We start from the raw sequence: 25,985 nt of genomic DNA, 5'->3' as shown, positions 1-25,985 counted from the left end.
AATGTATATACATGTAGTGTATTTAGATGTATTAAAATAATTTTGGAAGACTTCAAGACATATATCAAAACACTCATACTTAACGAAAATGGTTACAGTTACTTTTCCATTCTTTTCTTTCATCAAGAATTCTAGTCGTATTCTTACCCGTATTATACACAGCTTCAAAACATACTTACTATGAGTATATACCAATAGGAACTAGCATGGGATTCCACTCTTGATTATGTCATGTATGACTAATCAATTTTAACTTCTACCATGAGCTAGTCAACTAACTAGAACTCCTTTTAACCCCACTCACCACTCACCAATTACCACTCATCATTCACTCCATTTCACTTCCAATTCTCTTTCTAATTCTCTCTCAACACACACACACTATTATGAACGTATTTTTACAGTAGTTAATCATCATCTTCATCAAAAATCACTTCAAGAATCAAGCTATAATCATCATAGGAAGAACACTTCAAGAACACTTCAAAAATCCCTTCAAGTTTACTAATTTACTTCCAAGCTTTCTAATCCATTCCAAGTAATCATCTAAGATTAAGAAACCTTTGTTATATACAGTAGGTTATCTTTCTTATTCAAGGTAATATTCATATTCAAACTTTGATTCAATTTCTATAACTATAAACTATCTTAATTCGAGTAAAAATCTTACTTGAACTTGTTTTTGTGTCATGATCCTACTTCAAGAACTTTCAAGCCATCCAAGATCCTTTGAAGCTAGATCATTTCTTGTCACTTCCAGTAGGTTTACCTACTAAACTTGAGGTAGTAATTATGTTCATAACATCATTCGATTCATATATATAAAACTATCTTATTCGAAGGTTTAAACTCGTAATCACTAGAACATAGTTTAGTTAATTCTAAACTTGTTCGCAAACAAAAGTTAATCCTTCTAACTTGATTTTTAAAATTAACTACACACATGTTCTATATCTATATGATATGCTAACTTAATGATTTAAAACCTGGAAACACGAAAAACACCGTAAAATCGGATTTACGCCGTCGTAGTAACACCGCGGGCTGTTTTGGGTTAGTTAATTAAAAACTATGATAAACTTTGATTTAAAAGTTGTTATTCTGAGAAAATGATTTTTATTATGAACATGAAACTATATCCAAAAATTATGGTTAAACTCAAAGTGGAAGTATGTTTTCTAAAATGGTCATCTAGACGTCGTTCTTTCGACTGAAATGACTACCTTTACAAAAATGACTTGTAACTTATTTTTCCGACTATAAACCTATACTTTTTCTGTTTAGATTCATAAAATAGTGTTCAATATAAAACCATAGCAATTTGATTCACTCAAAACGGATTTAAAATGAAGAAGTTATGGGTAAAACAAGATTGGATAATTTTTCTCATTTTAGCTACGTGAAAATTGGTAACAAATCTATTCCAACCATAACTTAATCAACTTGTATTGTATATTATGTAATCTTGAGATACCATAGACACGTATACAATGTTTCGACCTATCATGTCGACACATCTATATATATTTTGGAACAACCATAGACACTCTATATGTGAATGTTGGAGTTAGCTATACAGGGTTGAGGTTGATTCCAAAATATATATAGTTTGAGTTGTGATCAATACTGAGATACGTATACACTGGGTCGTGGATTGATTCAAGATAATATTTATCGATTTATTTCTGTACATCTAACTGTGGACAACTAGTTGTAGGTTACTAACGAGGACAGCTGACTTAATAAACTTAAAACATCAAAATATATTAAAAGTGTTGTAAATATATTTTAAACATACTTTGATATATATGTATATATTGTTATAGGTTCGTGAATCAACCAGTGGCCAAGTCTTACTTCCCGACGAAGTAAAAATCTGTGAAAGTGAGTTATAGTCTCACTTTTAAAATCTAATATTTTTGGGATGAGAATACATGCAGGTTTTATAAATGATTTACAAAATAGACACAAGTACGTGAAACTACATTCTATGGTTGAATTATTGAAATCGAATATGCCCCTTTTTATTAAGTCTGGTAATCTAAGAATTAGGGAACAGACACCCTAATTGACGCGAATCCTAAAGATAGATCTATTGGGCCTAACAAACCCCATCCAAAGTACCGGATGCTTTAGTACTTCGAAATTTATATCATATCCGAAGGGTGTCCTGGAATGATGGGGATATTCTTATATATGCATCTTGTTAATGTCGGTTACCAGGTGTTCACCATATGAATGATTTTTATCTCTATGTATGGGATGTGTATTGAAATATGAAATCTTGTGGTCTATTATTATGATTTGATATATATAGGTTAAACCTATAACTCACCAACATTTTTGTTGACGTTTTAAGCATGTTTATTCTCAGGTGATTATTAAGAGCTTCCGCTATCGCATACTTAAATAAGGACGAGATTTGGAGTCCATGCTTGTATGATATTGTGTAAAAACTGCATTCAAGAAACTTATTTTGTTGTAACATATTTGTATTGTAAACCATTATGTAATGGTCGTGTGTAAACAGGATATTTTAGATTATCATTATTTGATAATCTACGTAAAGCTTTTTAAACCTTTATTGATGAAATAAAGGTTATGGTTTGTTTTAAAATGAATGCAGTCTTTGAAAAACGTCTCATATAGAGGTCAAAACCTCGCAACGAAATCAATTAATATGGAACATTTTTAATCAATAAGAACGGGACATTTCAGGCTATGTGTGTGTGATGCATGATATGGTTGTGTTTTATTTTTGCATTATACATAATTGTTGATTAGAATATATGCTAAATGTTTTTGATGAAAACATCAAATAAAACCGGTAACAGTTTCAATGATTAAAATTGATGATTTTAAAAAGTTAAACTCTAACGAGTTTAAAGTTAAATGATTTTTGAAACACAAATTATATATGATCGGAATCTTTTAAAATTGTTTTAAAACGATACACGTTTGTGTATTTGTTACTTTTATATATAAAATAAAATAACAAACTAGACGCATAAACACGATCGACATATATAAAATTGGTTAAAATGATTTTTAACAAATAGTGTAGCGAATCTTGTGTGCATGCATTATTCGTTAAACACAAACATTTTTAAAATACCCGTCAAATTTAAGTCATGCCATCCAATGAGCTTGCAAACACTCCTCGTTATTTTTTGGTTACGGTGAGACCTAATCCAATTATAGCCACGAGGTGGATTTTCAGTTACGAGTGAGACTAGGCTGAATTTCCACAGTTTTCAAATTGGACGACTTAATCGTATTCACAGTGAGACCTGAGTTCGAGGCAAAGATGGGACAAACATGTTAGTAGATAATAGTGGTTTGTTGAACTACACATACTACTGAGTCCCATAAAGATCTAAGAGTTGTACTTGTGATGCAATTGGTAACCGCTACCTACCAATAGACTCTATAACTGCTAGCTGATCAACAGATGTAGTTATGGAACCTCTATGTGAATCTTAGGCTTTCGTAAATTAATTGTTTTCAAATATATTAAAACCTGGGTAGTTAATTTATTAAAGTACAATATCGAAAATACTAAAATTGAATCTCGTTTTTTTTGTAGATGTCAAACAATCAAAACGTAAACCAAAACACCCTCCGTTCTTTGTTGGAGAAGGAGAAACTCAATGGTTCAAACTTCCTCGATTGGTACCGCAACCTGAGAATTGTTCTCAAATATGAAGGGAAGTTGAACAAAATTGAAGAACCCTTACCCGAAGCTCCTCCTGAGACAGCTACTGCTACTCAAAAGAATGCTTATCAGAAGTTGTTTGATGAGCAAGAGAAGATAGCTTTAATCATGCTTGCTAGTATGACTTCTGACCTCCAAAAGGAAATGGAAGATCGTACAGCATATGATATGATGACTGAGCTGAAAAATATGTTTCAGAAACAGGCTAGTCAAGAGTTATATGAAACTTATAAGTTTCTTCAAACATGCAAAATGGAGGAGGGTCAATCAGTGAGCTCTCATGTCTTAAAAATGAAAAGCTACATTGACCGATTAGAAAAACTTGGAACTACCTTGCCGCCTAACTTGGCTGTGAACACGGTTTTGGTTTCACTACCAAAATCGTATCACCAATTTGTGATGAATTACAATATGCAAGGTTGGGAGAAATCTCTGGCAGAGGTGCACTCGATGCTCAAAATAGCTGAACAGGATATTCCATATAAGGTTTCCAATCCAGGTGTCCTGATGATTAGGGATGGTAAGGTGAGAAAGAATAAGCCAAAAACTTGGGGAAAAGGAAAAGGCAAGTCAATTACTAAGAAAAAGATTCCACCATCTCCCAAGAAAGAAAACCCAGCGAAAGACGCCGAATGTTTTCACTGTGGAAAAGTTGGCCACTGGAGGAGGAACTGTCCTTCCTACCTATCCGAGTTGAGAAAAGGCAAAGATGGCCAGACCAGCAAATCAGGTATATTTCATATACAGTTATATACTTTTTCTAGTGATTCCTGGATTTTTGATACTGGTTGTGGTACTCACATCTGTAACAATATGCAGGGAATGAGAAGAAGTAAGAGACTGAAGAACAACACACTAGACTTAAGAGTGGGCAATGGGGCTCGAGCTGCAGTCGAAGCTATTGGAACCTATGAGCTTACTCTACCTAGTGGTCTTATTGTTTTGTTGGAACAATGTCATTATGCTCCAAGTATTACGAGCAATGTAATTTCAGTTTCTCTTTTGAAAAATGTTGGTTTTGAACTTACATTTATGCACTTTGGTATTTCAGTTTCTAAGAATAATATATTTTATTTTAATGCTATTCCACGTGATGGTATTTTTGAAATTGATATGCATGGTGTGATTTCAAATAATAATTTTGTATATACCTGTACTGCCAAACGATTCAAGAAAGACTTGAACAAGACCTATCTATGGCATTGTCGTCTTGGTCATATAAATAAACAACGCATTTCAAAACTCCAATCGGATGGGCTTTTGGAATCAACTGGCTCTGAGTCATTTGATTTATGCGAGTCATGTTTATGTGGAAAGATGACAAAGGCTCCTTTCTCCGGTTTAGGTGAAAGAGCTAAAGATCTTTTAGGACTAATACATACTAATGTATGTGGCCCTTTTAGAACTACGTCTAGAAATGGTGAATCATACTTCGTTACATTTACTGATGATTATAGTCGATATGGTTATGTTTATTTGCTGAAACATAAACATAAAGTTTTTGAAATGTTCAAAATCTTTCAAAATGAAGTAGAGAATCAACTTGGAAAGACCATTAAAGCCCTTTGCTCTGATCGAGGAGGGGAGTATATGAGTCAAGAGTTTTTGGACCACCTGAAGAATCGTGGGATTGTCTCACAGTTCACTCCACCCTACACACCACAACACAATGGCGTGTCTGAGCGGAGGAATCGAACTTTACTTGATATGGTTCGATCTATGATGAGTCTGACTACTCTACCACCATCTTTTTAGGGATATGCATTGGAGTCTGCTGCACGCATACTCAATATGGTTCCAACCAAGAAGGTAGAAAATACACCATATGAGCTATGGCATGGGAAGACTCCCAAGTTGTCTTATTTGAAAGTCTGGGGTTGTGAAGCGTATGTGAAACATAACACTTCAAACAAATTAGAACCCAGAAGTATCAAATGTCACTTTGTGGGATACTCAAAGGAAACAATGGGTTACTACTTTTACTACCAAGCTGAAAATAAAGTGTTTATTGCTCGGTTTGCTGAATTTTTGGAAAGAGATCTTCTCTTACAAGAAGTTAGTGGGAGTAAAGTAGATCTTGAAGAAATTCAAGAATTACAAGGTAACATACCTTCTGAAGGCACTAGTTATCCACACGTTGAAGCTGAGCACATTGTTGATGAGCTAGAACGTGTTGCACCTATAATTCGTAGATCTAGTAGAACTCCTCAACGACCTGAGAAGTTAAATCTTCTGATTAATTCAGATGAACCTCATCTAGGGGATTATGATGAACCCTCTAGCTACCGTGAGGCCATATCAGGTTTAGAATCTGAAAAATGGGGAGATGCTATGAATACAGAGATGCATTCCATGAAAGAAAATCAAGTATGGGACTTGATTGATCTTCCACCTAATTGTAAACCAGTTGGGTGTAAATGGGTCTTCAAGAAGAAGGCTGACATGGACGGTAATGTAAACACTTTTAAGGCTCGATTGGTGGCAAAAGGTTATACTCAAACTCAAGGAATTGATTATGAGGAAACTTATTCACCAGTCGCGAGCATTAAGTCAATTAGGATACTTATTGCCATAGCTGCTTTTCATGATTATGAAATATGGCAAATGGATGTGAAAACCGCTTTCCTAAATGGCGACCTAAGTGAGGACGTATATATGGTTCAGCTGAAAGGGTTTGTAAATCCAAAGCAACCTAATAAAGTATGCAAGCTTCTAAAATCCATTTATGGATTAAAGCAAGCATCCAGGAGCTGGAATCTTAAGTTTGATCAGAAAATCAAAGAGTTTGGTTTTTCTCAAAACCAAGATGAGCCCTGTGTTTACATTAGAGCTAGTGGGAGCAAAGTTGTCTTCTTGATCTTGTATGTTGATGACATACTACTTATTGGAAATGACATTCCAACTTTGCAAGATGTCAAATCTTGGCTTGGAAAATGTTTTACCATGAAAGATCTTGGAGAAGCTAAGTATATTTTAGGAATCAGGATCTATAGAAATAGATCCAAAAGGCTTATTGGTTTGAGTCAAAGTACATACATTGACAAAATCTTACGAAGATTTAACATGCAAAACTCCAAGCGCGGAGCATTGCCCATGCAAAAGGGCATAACCTTGAGCAAGTCTCAAAGTCCTATCACACCTTATGAGATAAGACGAATGAAATGTGTTCCTTATGCTTCGGCTATAGGATCCATTATGTATGCTATGTTATGTACTAGACCTGATGTCTCGTTAGCTTTGAGTTTGACGAGTCGTTATCAACAGAATCCAGGTGAAGAACATTGGATTGCTGTTAAGAGCATTCTTAAGTATTTGCGGAGAACTAAAGATATGTTCTTGGTTTACGGTGGTTTGGAAGAAGAGTTGAGTATTAGATGTTATACAGATGCTAGTTTCCAAACTGATCGAGATGATTCTCGATCCCAATCAGGGTATGTCTTTGTCATGAATGGCGGGGCAGTTGATTGGAGAAGCTCAAAGCAGAGCACTGTTGCACAGTCTACAACGGAAGCAGAATACATTGCTGCCTCAGAAGCTGCTCAAGAAGCTGTCTGGATTAAGAAGTTTATTGCTGAACTCGGAGTAGTTCCCAGCATTGAATTCCCTATGGAAATGTACTGTGATAATTCAAGTGCTATTATACTTGCGAAAGAATCACGTGTACGTAAAGGTAGCAGACACATTCTTCGAAAGTTTGACTACATTCAAGAAGTCGTTGAGAGGAATGATATTAGTATTCTTAAGGTTCATACGGATGATAATGTGGCTGACCCGTTCACAAAGCCCATGACACACAACAAGCATGATGATCATGCTAGTAGTATTGGACTTCGTTATGCTGCTGATCTTTTTAATTTGTAATTTCGTATTTGGATATTTTTGGAACATTAAACAGTATTATCATAATGAATTGATATATTGATGGTATGATCATTTTCATTTATATCACTGTGTTCTATATTAGCATGTTTAATCCATGAGTAATTGTTGATTATTCAAAATCTCCATAATCAATCATGTTATGGGAATAACATGGATTAAGATTAATATGAATGTTGGTTATATTTATTGATGATAAATAGTTAACTTGTAGAGACCAAATTCATATGTATTCATTGATGATGGATATTGGAATGACCCAACCGAGATATCACTACATGGATCGTTGTCAGTAGTGAATCTTTTAGTGATTATGTCTTTATGTCCTTAGACTTGAGATGCACGCCGGTTTCGATGTGTGGAATATTGTATTTTGATATGGTTAAATGCTGTCCTGAATAAGGCTGTAATAAAGGCCATAATTGGGTATAATGTAAAGCTCGTGAGAGACACGTGTATGCAATATAGGATTTGTTCCTCCAAAATGTTTGGAGTTAGATACTTTTGAGCTCCTCGATGAATGAATAAGATATTTATGTGGCCACACCCAGATGTAATTAAGATGATACTTAATTAATTTGGTGATCTAATTCAATTCTAAGATCGAAAAAAAATAAAATTGTTAAACAAATGAGAATGACCGATGATCCATATCTCAAGTTTAACTAAAGTATCTGAAACAAAAGGACGAATGACATTTAGCACTTACTATAAGCAGCTCTGAGAAACTACCCTCACATGAATTTAGGGACAATGGCCTGTTGCTAGACGGTATCTATTGTTTGTATAGTTACTTGATGTTGTATCATGCACAAGTGGGAGTCTGTAGGATTAATGTGCAAGGTACAACATAAAACTATATGGATAAATTTATTTGAGCCTTCGGGGTCACACACATATACACATAGACGTCAAATAGTATATATATATATGATGTATGTATATATTTTATCCAAGCAGAAGACTCCATTGTTTGATTAAGTAATGTGGGACTTGATAATCAATCACCTACTCCATAAAATATATTTACTGGTTATTATTTGTGTGTGGGAGACAAAAACAAAAGTTAAAGCAAAAGGAAAAGAAAAAGCATAACAAATAATAGAGTTAGTAATAATATACTAAATATTATATTATTTTAGCATGTTCTAGTTGGGATGTAAGAGTTGTCAACCGAGATATAAACTCAAAACATTAGTATTGATTTGGTACACAACAAAAAACAACAAATCCAAAAGAAACAACTTCACCATTTTTCTTTGAGAAACAAATAGATATATACGGAGTATTATTGTTTTAATAGTTTTCACAATTAATCAAGGGTTGATTAATTGTTACTTGGGTTTTGGACTAGCATCCATTGACGGTCGTTTGAAGTGTAGTGTGGACTATCCAAAGAGACGGTCATACTATTGATCGTAAGTTTCTCTCCTACAATCCATTTCTTCAGGAAAGGTATATCGTTTAACTCACTCTTGTGATTTATATATTTTGACAATTATTAGTGGTGTAATTGGATCTTGGTGGAACCGTCAATCGTGTGCATGTTTTGTAATATAGATTATATTTAATTTTAACTGTCCGCTGCGTTAATCTGAATTTGAAAAGTACACACGGTTTTCCATCACATACACTGCAGACAACCTTAATAACCTTTTTGCTTCTTTTAAAAACTTGAAATAGATTATTTTAGGCTTAACTTTTGTCTTTCATACACTTATGAAGCAACATGTAGTTATGATATACTGCATGCACTTCACCTGCATGTTGATGATGCGGAGTTTCCTTTAAGCTGAAACCAGAAAAGGAAAAGTGATCAAGTCTTACAACTTACAACACAAGTAAATTTAGTAATTTCGCCAAGAACTGAAAACCAAGAGAAACTGGTGGACATTGGCCCTTTAAGGTCGAATTTTAGTAAGCAATAATACTTGATCTGGTTTGGAATTGTTATATATAATGTGTATTGCTATGTTTTTTTTCTTATATTTGGAGATGGAGATATATCAATGTGCTATGCTAATCAAAGTAGAATAGCATCATGCATTTATTATTTGTGTAGCTAAAGGGTTGACCGAGCTTTCATATTAATCAGCATTTTGCATTTATTATTTTCTCATGTTGCCATATTTGTGGTTCTAGCAATGGTATTACCGCGTAAACCTGATGTTTTGATCAGTCTTCTGCCTATCATAAAAGATACTTCTAAATATCAAGGGCAAGATAAGCTACCAGTCCTATTGTGGATTATCACCCAGGTAACCAGTTGTAATATATATTTTATTTATTAGGATGTTAATTAACTTTAATAAGAGTGATTTTGTTTAGGGTTGTCAAGGTGACCTTGTTGTTGGGCTGTTCATGTGGGCCCATCTGCTCTTGCCAATAGCGTGTAAATCGGGCTGTAACCCTCAATCCAGAGACCTTATTTTGCAATTGGTTGAGAGGTAAAAATCACTTGCATAAAAACTACTCCGTGTTATTTTTTGAGGTTGTTTACTTTTTTTCTGAATTTTCCTCTGTTTTCATTTAACTCTTATTCTGGAGGGGTGTCTGAGACCACATTTCAGATTAAGTGCCAGATTTAAGTGACAAAGAAACAGCAATTTTACTTACTTAATTAAGAGCTGTATAGAAACAGACCATTAAGTGGTAAATAAATAGGCTTAGATTTATATTAGGACAAAGTGCTGTATAATGTAATATAATGTTCACTTTCTGTCCGTATATGTAACATTAATTGCAACATGATAACTTCCACACAAATTGTAACCTTTATATCCACATACATACCATTTTCTGCCCACTTAAGGTAGCAAGTTATTTTTTTGTAAGATATAGCAATTATGTACCAAAATGATGATTAAAAAGATTAATTACATATATAATTAAGAAGTGCTTAGTATGTTGCGTTTACTTTCTACATGTCCTTATATACAAGGTAATCTACAATAAGTTACAATTTAGTTTAGATACCTTACCAATTTAGTCATCAGTATCCAAATCTAGTCAGTTTCAATTATCTTAACTGAAAGACCTGTAAATTCTGATGCGAGTGAACACTTTTTCGAAAGTTAAATGGTTTCTGAATGTGCCCGATTCTTGCTTATCTTGGAATGTTTATAACTTAGTTATTTGTCGCAATTTTCTTTGTTTATTATTCTATTACTAGGAAATTAATTAATTTATTCACATGTTTAGGATCGTGTCTTCCCCTAAAGCTCGTACAATTCTAGTTAACGGTGCTGTGAGAAAGGGGGAGCGTGTTGTGCCTCCCACAGCTCTCGAGCTTCTGATGGGACCCACCTTTCCTACTACTCCAGCTCGTGTCAAGGTGACTTCTCTCGAGATAGATTACGACTTTCAAATTTAGTAATATTACTCGAATTTATAAATTTATAAATATGTGAACTAGAATTAATTAAACTGCATTTGGTGTATTTCTTATTAGGCAACTGAGAGATTTGAATCCGTTTATCCCCTCTTAAAGTAGGTTGCTCTGGCTGTTGCTCCTGGCAGTAAAGCTATGAAGCAACTTACACAACAGCTATTACCAATTGCTGCTAAAGCTGCTGGACAAGGCAAGTTTCATATGTTATTTTTTCTTCTTATCTGATCTCCTTATTTGGTATTCTTCGATATGGTCATATTATAGTTAGACTGGGGGAGATTTCAACTCGTTCATATCAAAATTGGTCAATTTGGGTCATCCAATACTGCTAACGGGTGGATTGGGTGAGCGGAAATATCATAAGAAACAGGTGAAACAATATATAGGTGTCCACAACATCTAAAATCATATATGGGACCCTTCACTTTGCAAAGGTTTCTGTAGTCATAAACATTAATTTTTAATGAATTTCATCATAAAGTAAAGAAATGTTTCTGTTCATCCACCTATTAATACATATATTCATCATTAACAAATGTCAATATTGTATGCTGTATACAGGCAAATCTGCTCTGGCAGGTGAAGCAAGTGACTTATATTCATATGGTGTTTAAGCCAAAATGCAGACTGCTACAAGCAATGGGTAAGTTTTATATATATTTGTAGTTTGTTGCGTTTATGGGATTCTTACTGTAAAATTGGAAACAGGGCAATATCTATGTGGATAACCTTGAAGCTAGTGTGGTTGTATTAAGAAAGCTAGCTGAAAATTGGATGATGCAGTCTAATAAGCTTTCTAGTCTTGATCATTTGAAAGAAGCCTTGAAGAGTTTCAGAGATAAGGTAACTCTTAATATTTATATATACAGATTATAATGATACATGTCTAGTAACGTTACAGACTTAATGAAACTTGCAATTAAGCAAGAAGTAACGTTGACTATTTTGACACCCTCAATATGACCCAATCCAAACTGATTTGCTATGCTAACAAGGTTTCTAATCATGATCATATAGAATGAGAAAGCACTGGCTAGTAGTATCGATGAAGTATTGATCAAAGAAGCAGACAAGCACTGCAAAACTATCCTATCAAAGTTTTCGGGTGGAAATCGTTGCTTAAAGGCTACAGCGTTTCTCACAGTTTCAATGGCGGTTGGTGTGGCTTGGATCATCAATGACCCGAGAGTCTGGAATTTGAAGGACATTGTAGATTTTGACTTTTCTCATGGCTTAACATCTCTCTCTTTCTGAAACTGCAATATGCAACAGGTGCATATAGGTAGATAGTTGAAGCTGACCCATATATCAAATAATGGGTGAGAGATAAAGGTGTTCATAATAGCATCTCATATCCAGATATGTTGTTATTAAGTACATAGATATAGAAAATCATCAGGGGTCAGAAGTTAAGTATACTTTCAAATGGATTAATTATGTGTTGGGTTTTTCTTTTATGGATCTCAAATCAAAACTTATTTTGCTCACTTGAATGTTGAATGTCTTATGGATTTTAAAATTTATTATGCGACTTAAATGTCACAGATAACTGTTTCTGTGCTATATGCATATACTTTAGTAGGCAGTGGTTTTGCTTGTTAAATATGAGGTACGATCATGAACATACCTACACTGTCACCACTTTGTCTGATTGTGTGGTAAGAAGTGGTTGGTTTGAGATTCCATTTTGTCTTGGGCGTTTGTCGTGGTCGGTTCAATTTGTTTCTTTGTTTTTTAACCGAGTAGTTGACTTTATGTGGTATCGTATTATGTTGGATTGGGTGGGGGATGTTGCTCCTTGAATTGTTGGATGATGTTGTTAGGGTTGTTTCGGTTTTTAGAACTTTGTCAATTCGAATCCTATTCTGAGGGATTTTATGATCAAAATCTTTTTTGATTGAAATCATAGTTGATTGTTCGCGTTGCTGTGTTTTATAGTTTAAGGGGTGTCATACATATAATAACTTGATAGTCATTAATTATGTTTACTTACATAATCTCTCTTTCCTCATAAAACTCTCATTTCTCCTCCTCCACCTCAAATCTATAAACTTTAACCACACAAAACCTAACCTTAAAGCTTCAGCCTCTTCTTCTCTGTACTCTCCATCCCACCCTGCCGGCGCCATCCATATCAACCATCCATCCCTTTCTTCTCTGACTCAACGTCCAGCTCCTGCTTCTCCGACCACAACCCCTGCCCCGCCGTTGTCATCCACAACCACACAAAGAAAAATGACAAAAATAAGATCTTAATGTGTACAAAGAACTGCACAAAGATAATGTTTTTTATTTTATCAAAGTTATACACAACATTAAGAGCACCATAAGTTAGGACACTAGGCTGGGAAGAAGTTCTCGGCACCGTCCTCGTTTAATAATCAAAATACCGACAGATATTCATGATTTTCGAGTGGAAACGCATTAGAAGTCTAACAACAATGAAAATTGTTTTAGCGATACCCGCCGTTCCACCTCGAGGTATTGTGTTTATCTCTGCGACAACTTAATTTTTTGGTCATCCAATCGACATGCCATGCTTTCCCGATCTAGTTTTTGTAAGTCCAGTTGTGTGCAGTATAAGATGACAAACAGACAACTAACAGGCGAGATTTAATCAGGGCGCTAGTTGGTCGACTGCTATCAAAAGATAGATGACGACTACTTAAAGTCAGTTCTCAGAATATTTAGAAATAGAACCAGGTCATATTGTCGCTTCATTGCCAATATAGATCCAGACCGATCTCACTGAAATGTCCGTGGGTCACTTTTTATGACTAGACAAAAACATTTGAAACTTTGAATTGGAGGGGTGAGCCAGGCCAAAGCAATAGTGCAACACTAAGACGACTCGTAAAGACCTCAATAGCAAGCTATTGTGATAAGTCTTTCCCCATAAAAAATAAGATTAATATCGAGTGAACCGATGGCTCACATATCAGATATTAAACTGATAAGAACAGATACTACACTTGATCTTAGCCAAAAGGCCGAGAAAGGTATGATTTGTAACGTGGCTGGGCTCTGTTTATATAGGCAGTTACCTTCTCTTTGTATTCTACAGCCGGCCAATGTGGGACTGGGACCACTAATGCCATTTTGGTTGCCAACTTAACATAAGTACCATGGTGAAGCCTGAGATGAGACACCAACGATAAATCTATCCATCACTAACCTTGGTGTGATGATGATGAATGATCATTCACGTCAAAGGCGAAGCTACGTTTGGATAAATAGTGTCACATGACCCCCATTTAAATCTCATCTTATTGGTGCTGGAATGTTAAGTTTACTCTCCAAGTGTTTTAAAACGGTTATGTGACCCCATTAGCATTTCTTGTATTTCTGAATAGCCAGGTGTAATGAAAGTCCCGTTTACCAATATATCCTTAGAGCCAAATTGAACATTTATGTAAGTAGCAATTTTCAGTGAATGAAAATTAAACTACGTAGTAATTATTTTAAAACTTAGCAGTACCTTATTCAAATGTTTATTTAATTATTATTTAACGGGCAATTATCTTTGAGCGCGCCAATGGGGCTTTGCCTCATTGGTCACCATGTTAACATGGTGTTCGAGGAGATCAAGGGTTCGAGTCTCGGGGGGGGGGGGGGGGGGATTTTCGTGAATTAACTCTAACCACTAACATTGCCTTTCAAAAAAAAAAAAAAAAAAAAAAAAAAAAAAAAAAAAAAATTATCTTTGAGCGCAAATACCTTCAACAAATAGAAAACTCCTAAATGTTGTCGTTAAAGTGCATAACTATTTTTTTAAATTTGAATACGCGTCATCAAGAAGTTAATACTGTTGGGGTTTGTATTAAATTTCATAAAACTATTTAGCAGCGGAAGCATGTACAACAATTATCTAAACCTTTCAAAACTCCCTACCAAGGATCCAATTGCATGTTGTTAAGAAAACTAAATAATAAATAGTGAGTTTAAAGACTACGACCTTTGAAGACTTTGAACTTGAGAAGTTATGGATGCTAAGAATATAGGAGCCAAAATAGCCTCCCTCTATCAGTAATCCACACGAAAGCAAACTCCAATATCAACCGGATGCTAGTCCTTCACAACCCTTGAAAACAAGTATAAGAAACAACCTTTCTTATTTCTTGTTTTAATCCTATCTTGTTTTATTATTAATCTTTCAAATATGAATATGAAAGAAAACTTAAGATATATTGTAAGTAACTATTTTAGATAATACTTGCAAATATGTGATTTTCAAAACCTTCACCAAATGTACGTATGAAGATCATACATTTAAAGAAACACATAAACAAGTCATTATTAAAAGCAATGCATAATCATTTCACTTTAATCATGAAAGGCAACAAGTTATCACGAAAGTAATCTTTCATCATTTCACTTTACTTGTATTCTTACATTATATAGTGTAAAGTTTATCAATGCATGACCTACCAACTAGTTAACAATATACATTTATTTACATCAAACAATTTTGACAAAACTATTGTATTTAGTTAACTATATGGAAACAAGTAAGTAATATACTTGTTACTTACATAAATACATGTTTATATATTTGTATGCATTCACATACAATTGTAGTATTATTATTTATATTAAATAATAATGTCACAACATGTATAATGAGGTTGTAATATTCGAATCGTATTCAAATATGTAATTATATCTATATGCTCATTGTGTGTGACCCTTTAGGTTCAAACGTCATTAGTAGTATAGACATAAGTTGTGTCTTGGGCATTAATAACCAACAATCTCCCACTTGTACAAGATTCAACATATGTCAACACAGACAGTGGTAAACGTCTAGCAACATGTCACTGCCCCTAACAACACATGAAAAATGTCATTCCGAGCATCCATTGATTCTTAAGTTACTTCTTCAAATCAATATATAGGTGAGGTATCAGTTATCCCTTTGTTCTGACATCTCGTTGAGCATGATACATGGATAGTAATCAATCTCATATTTAGCTCATACATTATGTTACTCGATCAAGATTGAAAATGATAAAACAAACACCATTGAATACATCAATATAGTTTAAGCGTGGCCACGCATCTTAATCAATTTAAATCATCGAGGGGCCCATAGATGTCAATCTCTTATCCAGATGAAAGGAACAAATCCTGTCTAGACTACACACGTCTCTCATGTGTCTCATATTATACTTAACAATAGCTTTTATGATTGCCTGGCTAAAGAACAATGTTTAACTATGTCAAAGTATAACAATCCTCACACTTAAGACCCAATATGTATCTACGGTCTAAGGATATAAAGATATTACCATTTTCAAGAATCACTTATGACATCGATTCATGAAGTGATCTTGAAAGCGGGTCATGTCCAATGTTTATTCTTCAATAAACATAGGTGAATTTGGTTGCAACTCCCTTGCTCTACTTTCATCTTTATGAAAGTCAACCAACTTATTCACATTAGTCTTAACTCACAACTATTCCCATAGCTGTGATCGACTATGGACGTTTTTGAATAACGGGGTTATTCAAGGATTTAAACATACTAATAAAGAACACAACAATTATTAATGAGTATGATTATCTCCAAATACATCATATCATTTAATATAAATGTTGCATAAATGTTTCAAAATATCATAATACTAAATTACAAATCATTCCAAACATTAACATTACGAAGCCCTATGCACCGAGCATGACCCTCATGTTTTGATTGTGCCAAAGCCTTTGTAAAAGGACCAGCAAGGTTTTGATCTGTGTGAACTTTGCGAATACAAACATCTCCGTCTCCCACTATGTGTCGTATATAGTGGAATCTCCTAAGGATATGTTGTAGTGACCTGAACTTTTCCATGTTTATATATATATTAAATGAAATTGTTATTTACATGATTAAGTGTTTCCAACATGTTAAGCAATCAAACTTGTTAAGACTTGATTAATTGAAATAGGTTTCATATAAACAATTGACCACCCAAGTTGACCGGTGTAACATCCCGCCTTTTTCCGTTTACTTTTCCGTTTAACTATTTAAATCCCGTTATATGTTTATAACATCTCCCGTTAATACGTGTTTTAAAAATATCTCGTCTAGGTAATTCACGCACCCGCAACCGAACTTGAGGGACTAGTTTCGCCAAAATGCCAAAGAGGTGACTAGCCTTTGACTAGTCAACCCCCACCCCCATCTTTTCTTTTTCATTTTCCCTTTTCTTCTTCTACTTCCATATTTTCTCTCAATTTCTCAAACAAGGAATCATCATCTAAATCCAAGCTAGCGGGTGTCTTGCAAAACAAATTACATATTTGAAATCCTTGCAACTTCCTCTTCGATTCCATACCGACTTCATCAAGTTTGGAAAACTTTCTAAAATCACTAGATTTTGTGTTCTTGATATTTTTGAACTTATAAAGTTGTTAATTAGTGTCTATGGCTCAAGTCTAACATGAATATATGATTTATATGCTCGATTTCGTTATTTGAAGTAACTAGCTTGAGTATGAACTTTGGTGTGTTTGATTTGGTGATTTGGTTGTTTGAATGTTGTTAAATGTTATAAATGCATGTATTAAATGTGTTCCTAGTATCACTAGCTTCAAATTGATGTGTAGGTTGCTTGAGAAAACTCCATAAACTTGATTAGTGATTTTGGTGAATTCGGGTTAGGGTTTGATAAGCTTGAAATGAATATTTGATGCATTGAATGACATGAATTGTAGTTAGTAAGTAGTTAGTTGTATTGTATGCTCGATTACCTACAAAATGGCATGTTATATGTATGCATTAAATGCCCGAATCATAAATGTGCACTTATCAAATTTGTGTATTAAATGTGTGCATTAATTGATCATTTACTTTGGAAAGCCGATTGTTACAAATAACATTTTTGGTTGGTGAAATGTATTTAGATGTGTTCTTTGTCAAATTACCTTTCTAACGATATAAGATACGAGTTCTAAGTATTAGCGGTTTGCGAGTTATGCTTGAAAGTGTTTGGAATTGAGACTTGGACATTTGAGACTGACCAGGTACCAGTTCCCGTGTATTGTCGTGGCGCGACAATTTGGGGCCGCGGCGCGGCCTAAGCCGTGTCCAGTTTCTGACCTCTTTGGTCAAAATACGAAAAATGTTTGGCACACTATGGACCTCCGATTCACATGAGACTTGTTCTAACATGCTTATATATGAATAAAAACCTCAGAAAAATAGTTCGGGACCCGACCCGAATGTGTTGACTTTCGTTGACTTTGACCGACCAAAGTTTGACTTTTTGTCAAACTTAACCAAATGATTATGCAACCTTCCTAACTTGTTTCTGTACTTGTATCTTGCATGAAACTTGACAATTTGATTCACATGCTACATAATCGAGTCGTAACGAGCCATAGGACTAATTAAACATCTTTGACCTATCGTGTTTACCGTTATTGATACGACCTATTGGTTTAGGTCAAGACTAGCACTATCCTTCGCACACGTTACTTTGTGAAGTACTTTTCATACGTGCACTCAAGGTGAGATCATAGTCCCATCCTTCAAACAACTTTTATGCTTTAAACTATGGGATGAGAAACATATACGTATCATACTTTTACACTTTGAACACAAGTACGAAAACGAACATTCCACGTACGAGTTTGAACAAAAAGCCTCAATTCAATTATCATTAGTTACACTTGCAGGGTGTAAACGTGAACTTATATTATGTGATCACATGGGCTTGACGAGCCTCATTCGGACGGTTCGCTACCGTTAGCGGATGAAATATATTTTCGGGTCTAGTGTATGTTCTAACACTACGCGAAGGGTGCAAAACAGTTAAGTTTGATAATTGGGTGCCCGCGAAACAAATAACAACTTTGGAATGCAAATGATTTAGATAATCATATTATATTAAATCTTGTGGTTCAAATGCAACGTTTACTAAAACACCTATGATTTCACCAACGTTTTCGTTGACAGTTTTCTATATGTTTTCTCAGGTCCTTGAAAGCTACTTGATACATGCTTCCGCACTCTTTTTGATACTTGCTTGGATGTCGAGTATACATGCATAGATGGAGCGTCTTTTGACTACTTTAAATTGTGTCGCATAGGTTTCATTCGTACGTTAAACATTGTAATGTAACTAGTCTTTTGAACTACATTTGTTAACTTGAAACATCCTTTTTCTTATAAAATAAATGCGACATATTTTGGTCAAAAGTCATAATAAAGACTTATGACCACGCAACGGGACCGAAGTAGTCGGCGCCGTCAAACATGATTTGGTCGGGTCGCTACAGATGGTATCAGAGCGTTGGTTGTAGGGATTTAGAGTTCATTGGTGTCAACCCCGAGTCATAGGGTACATTGGTGAGTCTAGACTACAACCGGCATATAGACTTGAAGTAGGAATTACTTAACTATTTGTGCATTTATACTCGAACGCTTCTACTCATATCTACTCTTATTTCATCTAAATCTCACGTTGTTTAATTTGATTGACACGCCACCTTAACTATATGAAATAATGTCGAATGCACATATGAATCAGGGTAATATAATTTCCGGGATTATATTACGGTGACTCATATGAACGTTCCGACATTATGACATAAAGAATTTAAGGCGAGTCAAGGAAAATTTTCTCTCTATCTTTATTCCATATCACGGTTAGTATTATTTAGAATACTAACCAACGGTATTCTTTTGTTTTGAAGGAACAATGCCTCCTCGTCGTGCACCACGCCGTGAAACACCCGAACAAGCTCTACAACGCATGATAGCCACCGCCGTAGATGCGGCCATGGCCGGTCACTCATCCAACAACAATAACAATAATAATAACAACAACCAAAACAACAACCAAAACAACAACAACAACAACAACAACAACAACAACAATGGAGCCGGTAACTCAAATGAGGGATGCTCCTATAAAGCCTTCATGGGGTGCAAACCTCACACTTTTGATGGAACCGGGGGACCGGTTGTGCTCACCCGATGGTTTGATCAAACGGAAGCCGTCTTTAGCATAAGTGGTTGTCGGGACCAAGACAAGGTCAAATACTCCACTCACACTTTCGCCGGTGTCGCTCTTACATGGTGGAATACTTATGTACAATCGGTGGGTACCGATGAAGCTCACGCCCTCTCTTGGGCCGATTTAAGGGAAAAGATGGTCATCGAATATTTCCCTCGCGAAGAAACCCGAAAGCTCGAACAAGAGCTAAGAACCTTGGAGGCGGTCGGAAACGATCTCAATGCCTATAATCAACGATTCGCCAAACTATCCTTGATTTGCCCAAACCTCGTGAACCCCGAATCTCAAAGGGTCGAACTTTATATGTATGGTCTTCCAAAGAGCATCAAACAAGGGGTGTTGTCATCCAAACCCGCTAACCTACAACAAGCTTTGAACATGGCCCGCCAATTGATCGAAACGGTTGACGAAATCGTAGTACCGGCGCCTAAAGCCGAGGACAAGTCGGGTAACAACAAAAGAAAATGGGAAGCCCCTCAATCAAGCAACAACTACAACAACAACTTCACCAAAAAGCCTTTCACCTCCGACGCCAAGAAAAGTTATGGCAGAAATAAACCCTTTTGCAACAAATGCCACAAACACCACTATGGTGAATGTAGCAATCTATTTTGCCACCGGTGCCAAAGGGGTGGTCATATGGCCAACGATTGTAGAAGTGCCGCCCCCGTCGCTCAAAAGGTGCCCAATGCACCAAAATCGGGTACTTGTTATGAATGTGGCCAAACGGGTCATTTTAGAAATGCCTGTCCGAAGAAGAAAGCCAACCCCAACACACGCGGCCGAGCTTTCAACATCAACACCGAGGAAGCCCGAGATGACAATGAATTAGTCACGGGTACGTTTCTCCTCAACAACACTTATGTTACTTGTTTATTCGATTCGGGTGCCGATAAGAGTTTTGTATCCAAGACTTTGACTCATTCTTTTAGCACTCCACCACTTCCACTAGATACCACTTATACCATTGAAGTGGCTAACGGGAAACTATTAAGTGCCGACACATATTACCGGGGGTGTACGTTAAACATTTTGGGTAAGGAATTTGAAATTGACTTGATACCCATGGAACTAGGAAGCTTTGATGTAATAATCGGTATGAATTGGTTAGTCAAAACGAAATCTCACATCCTTTGTGATCTTAACGCAATCCGAATTCCTATCGAGAATGGTGAACCTTTGATTGTTTATGGCGATAAGAGTTGCACCAGACTCAACCTCGTTTCGTGCCTTAAAGTTAGAAAACTACTCCGTAAGGGTTGTTTTGCGATCCTTGCCCACGTTAAGAAAGTCGAGTCCGATGAGAAGCATATCGATGATGTGCCTATTGTTAGTGACTTTTTTGATGTATTTCCCGACGAATTGCCGGGTCTTCCACCCCATCGACCGGTTGAATTCCAAATCGATCTTATTCCGGGAGCCGCACCCGTAGCACGTGCACCATATAGACTCGCTCCATCCGAAATGCAAGAATTGCAAAGTCAAATCCAAGAACTACTTGATCGTGGTTTTATCCAACCTAGCCATTCACCTTGGGGCGCTCCGATTTTGTTTGTTAAAAAGAAAGACGGATCCCTACGAATGTGCATTGATTATCGTGAACTAAACAAATTGACGGTTAAGAACCGATATCCTCTTCCTCGCATCGATGACCTCTTTGATCAATTACAAGGGTCTTGCGTATATTCAAAAATCGATCTCCGCTCGGGTTATCATCAATTAAGGGTTAAGGGGGAAGATGTCTCCAAAACCGCTTTCCGAACTCGTTATGGTAATTATGAATTTCTTGTAATGCCATTTGGTCTCACGAACGCACCGGCGGTGTTCATGGATCTTATGAACCGCGTGTGCAAACCGTATCTTGACAAATTCGTTATCGTGTTCATCGATGATATTTGGTCTATTCAAAAAGCGAAGAAGAACACGATGAACACCTCCGACTTGTGCTTGAACTTTTAAGACAAGAAAGACTCTATGCCAAATTCTCCAAGTGTGAATTTTGGTTGAAGGAAGTTCAATTTCTTGGTCATGTTGTAAGTGACCAAGGTATTAAAGTCGATCCATCAAAAATCGAAGCCATTAGTAAATGGGAAACTCCTACTACTCCGACTCACATTCGTCAATTCTTGGGTCTCGCTGGGTACTATCGTAGATTCATCGAAAACTTCTCTTTGGTTGCACGTCCTCTAACCGCATTAACTCACAAGGGAAAGAAATTCATTTGGGCGACCGAGCAAGAATCCGCGTTCCAAATCTTGAAGACAAAGCTTACCACCGCTCCTATCTTGTCACTTCCTGAAGGCAACGATGATTTTGTTGTGTATTGTGACGCCTCGAAACATGGTTTTGGGTGTGTGTTGATGCAACGAACGAAAGTCATTTCTTATGCTTCTCGACAACTCAAAATTCATGAACGAAACTACACGACACATGATCTCGAACTCGGAGCCGTTGTCTTTGCACTTAAAATGTGGAGACACTATCTTTATGGAACCAAGAGTACTATCTTTACCGATCACAAAAGTCTCCAACACATCTTCGATCAAAAGCAACTAAACATGAGACAACGAAGGTGGATTGAAACCTTAAACGATTACGATTGCGAACTTCGTTACCATCCCGGGAAGGCAAACGTAGTAGCCGATGCCTTAAGTCGAAAAGAAAGAGCGGTGCCTCTTCGTGTCCGAGCCTTAAACATCACCATCCACACCAACCTTAATAGCCAAATTCGGATAGCCCAAGATGAGGCTCTCAAGGATGAAAACGTTTCACACGAGCTCTTGAACATTCTCGTCTCTCGATTCGAAACTAAGGAAACCGGACTCCGATATTTCGCCGGAAGGATTTGGGTGCCTAGTTATGGGAACCTACGAAGTCTCATTTTAGATGAAGCCCATAAGTCACGATACTCGATCCACCCCGGTGCCAATAAGATGTACCACGACCTTAAACAACAATATTGGTGGCCGAACATCAAAAGGAACGTAACTACTTATGTTTCCAAGTGTTTGACATGTTCCAAAGTCAAAGCCGAACACCAAAGACCGTCCGGACTACTTCAACAACCCGAGATCCCGCAATGGAAGTGGGAAAGGATAACGATGGATTTTATCACCAAACTACCAAAAACGACGGACGGTTATGATACCATTTGGGTTATTGTTGACCGCCTCACCAAATCTGCACACTTTCTTGCCATGAAGGAGACCGACAAAATGGAGAAACTTGCGCAACTTTACATTAAAGAAATCGTAGCCCGACACGGTGTACCTTTATCGATTATCTCCGACCGAGATGGCCGTTTTGTTTCTAGATTTTGGCGTACCTTGCAAGAAGCGTTGGGAACGCGTTTAGACATGAGCACCGCATATCATCCTCAAACCGATGGACAAATCGAACGTACAATTCAAACCTTGGAGGACATGTTACGAGCTTGCGTGGTTGATTTTTGAAAAGCTTGGGACGAGCGCTTACCTCTCGCCGAGTTCTCTTACAACAATAGTTATCACGCGAGTATTAAAGCCGCACCTTTTGAAGCGCTATACGGCCGAAAATGTCGTTCACCTCTTTGTTGGGCCGAGGTAGGCGACGTGCAAATCACCGGACCCGAACTCATTCACGAAACCACCGAGAAGATCGTACAAATCCGAGATAGGCTCCGGACGGCCCGGAGTCGTCAATAGTGCTACACCGACAAAAGACGCAACGACCTCGAATTTCAAGTCGGTGACCGAGTAATGTTAAAAGTTGCACCTTGGAAAGGTGTAATCCGTTTTGGGAAACGCGGGAAGCTAAATCCGCGGTATATTGGTCCTTTCGAAATCTTGGAGCGTATTGGAAACGTTGCTTATCGTTTAGATCTTCCGCCTCAATTGAACTCCGTTCATCCTACCTTCCATGTATCTAACTTGAAAAAGTGTCTTGCCGAACCCGATATCGTCATCCCTCTCGAGGAACTTACTATTGATGACAAGCTTCATTTTGTGGAGGAACCGGTTGAAATTGTGGACACCTCCGTCAAGACATTGAAACAAAGCCGAATCCCGATTGTTAAAGTCCGTTGGAACGCCAAAAGAGGACCCGAGTTTACTTGGGAAAGGAAAGATCAAATGCAAAAGAAATACCCTCATTTATTCCCAATTCCGGAAACGCAGGATTCCGAGGAAGAAACAACGACTACTACGCCTACTTAAATTTCGGGACGAAATTTCTTTTAAGGAGTAGGTAATGTAACATCCCGCCTTTTTCCGTTTACTTTTCCGTTTAACTATTTAAATCCCGTTATATGTTTATAACATCTCCCGTTAATACGTGTTTTAAAAATATCTCGTCTAGGTAATTCACGCACCCGCAACCGAACTTGAGGGACTAGTTTCGCCAAAATGCCAAAGAGGTGACTAGCCTTTGACTAGTCAACCCCCACCCCCATCTTTTCTTTTTCATTTTCCCTTTTCTTCTTCTACTTCCATATTTTCTCTCAATTTCTCAAACAAGGAATCATCATCTAAATCCAAGCTAGCGGGTGTCATGCAAAACAAATTACATATTTGAAATCCTTGCAACTTCCTCTTCGATTCCATACCGACTTCATCAAGTTTGGGAAACTTTCTAAAATCACTAGATTTTGTGTTCTTGATATTTTTGAACTTATAAAGTTGTTAATTAGTGTCTATGGCTCAAGTCTAACATGAATATATGATTTATATGCTCGATTTCGTTATTTGAAGTAACTAGCTTGAGTATGAACTTTGGTGTGTTTGATTTGGTGATTTGGTTGTTTGAATGTTGTTAAATGTTATAAATGCATGTATTAAATGTGTTCCTAGTATCACTAGCTTCAAATTGATGTGTAGGTTGCTTGAGAAAACTCCATAAACTTGATTAGTGATTTTGGTGAATTCGGGTTAGGGTTTGATAAGCTTGAAATGAATATTTGATGCATTGAATGACATGAATTGTAGTTAGTAAGTAGTTAGTTGTATTGTATGCTCGATTACCTACAAAACGGCATGTTATATGTATGCATTAAATGCCCGAATCATAAATGTGCACTTATCAAATTTGTGTATTAAATGTGTGCATTAATTGATCATTTACTTTGGAAAGTCGATTGTTACAAATAACATTTTTGGTTGGTGAAATGTATTTAGATGTGTTCTTTGTCAAATTACCTTTCTAACGATATAAGATACGAGTTCTAAGTATTAGCGGTTTGCGAGTTATGCTTGAAAATGTTTGGAATTGAGACTTGGACATTTGAGACTGACCAGGTACCAGTCCCGTGTATTGTCGCGGCGCGACAATTTGGGGCCGCGGAGCGGCCTAAGCCGTGTCCAGTTTCTGACCTCTTTGGTCAAAATACGAAAAATGTTTGGCACACTATGGACCTCTGATTCACATGAGACTTGTTCTAACATGCTTATATATGAATAAAAACCTCAGAAAAATAGTTCGGGACCCGACCCGAACGTGTTGACTTTCGTTGACTTTGACCGACCAAAGTTTGACTTTTTGTCAAACTTAACCAAATGATTATGCAACCTTCCTAACTTGTTTCTGTACTTGTATCTTGCATGAAACTTGACAATTTGATTCACATGCTACATAATCGAGTCGTAACGAGCCATAGGACTAATTAAACATCTTTGACCTATCGTGTTTACCGTTATTGATACGACCTATTGGTTTAGTTCAAGACTAGCACTATCCTTCGCACACGTTACTTTGTGAAGTACTTTTCATACGTGCACTCAAGGTGAGATCATAGTCCCATCCTTCAAACAACTTTTATGCTTTAAACTATGGGATGAGAAACATATACGTATCATACTTTTACACTTTGAACACAAGTACGAAAACGAACATTCCACGTACGGGTTTGAACAAAAAGCCTCAATTCAATTATCATTAGTTACACTTGCAGGGTGTAAACGTGAACTTATATTATGTGATCACATGGGCTTGACGAGCCTCATTCGGACGGTTCGCTACC

General features: G+C 36.6%; 1 non-coding gene and 1 pseudogene across 1 annotated transcript; one reads left to right on the top strand and one right to left on the bottom strand.

Annotated features, from left to right (window-relative positions):
- LOC139888950 (uncharacterized) overlaps positions 1-12,464 on the top strand; it is a 41,220-nt pseudogene extending 28,756 nt beyond the window's left edge.
- Positions 12,465-13,792: 1,328 nt separating this feature from the next.
- LOC139895446 (U2 spliceosomal RNA) lies at positions 13,793-13,988 on the bottom strand. The gene has a single exon (XR_011775893.1). It is a non-coding gene; the product is annotated as a U2 spliceosomal RNA (small nuclear RNA).
- Positions 13,989-25,985: the final 11,997 nt, after the last annotated feature.

This window comes from Rutidosis leptorrhynchoides, chromosome 2 (genome assembly GCF_046630445.1).
Source record: "Rutidosis leptorrhynchoides isolate AG116_Rl617_1_P2 chromosome 2, CSIRO_AGI_Rlap_v1, whole genome shotgun sequence".
NCBI classification, from domain to species: domain Eukaryota; kingdom Viridiplantae; phylum Streptophyta; class Magnoliopsida; order Asterales; family Asteraceae; genus Rutidosis; species Rutidosis leptorrhynchoides.
This window is presented reverse-complemented; position numbering and strand designations above follow the sequence as displayed.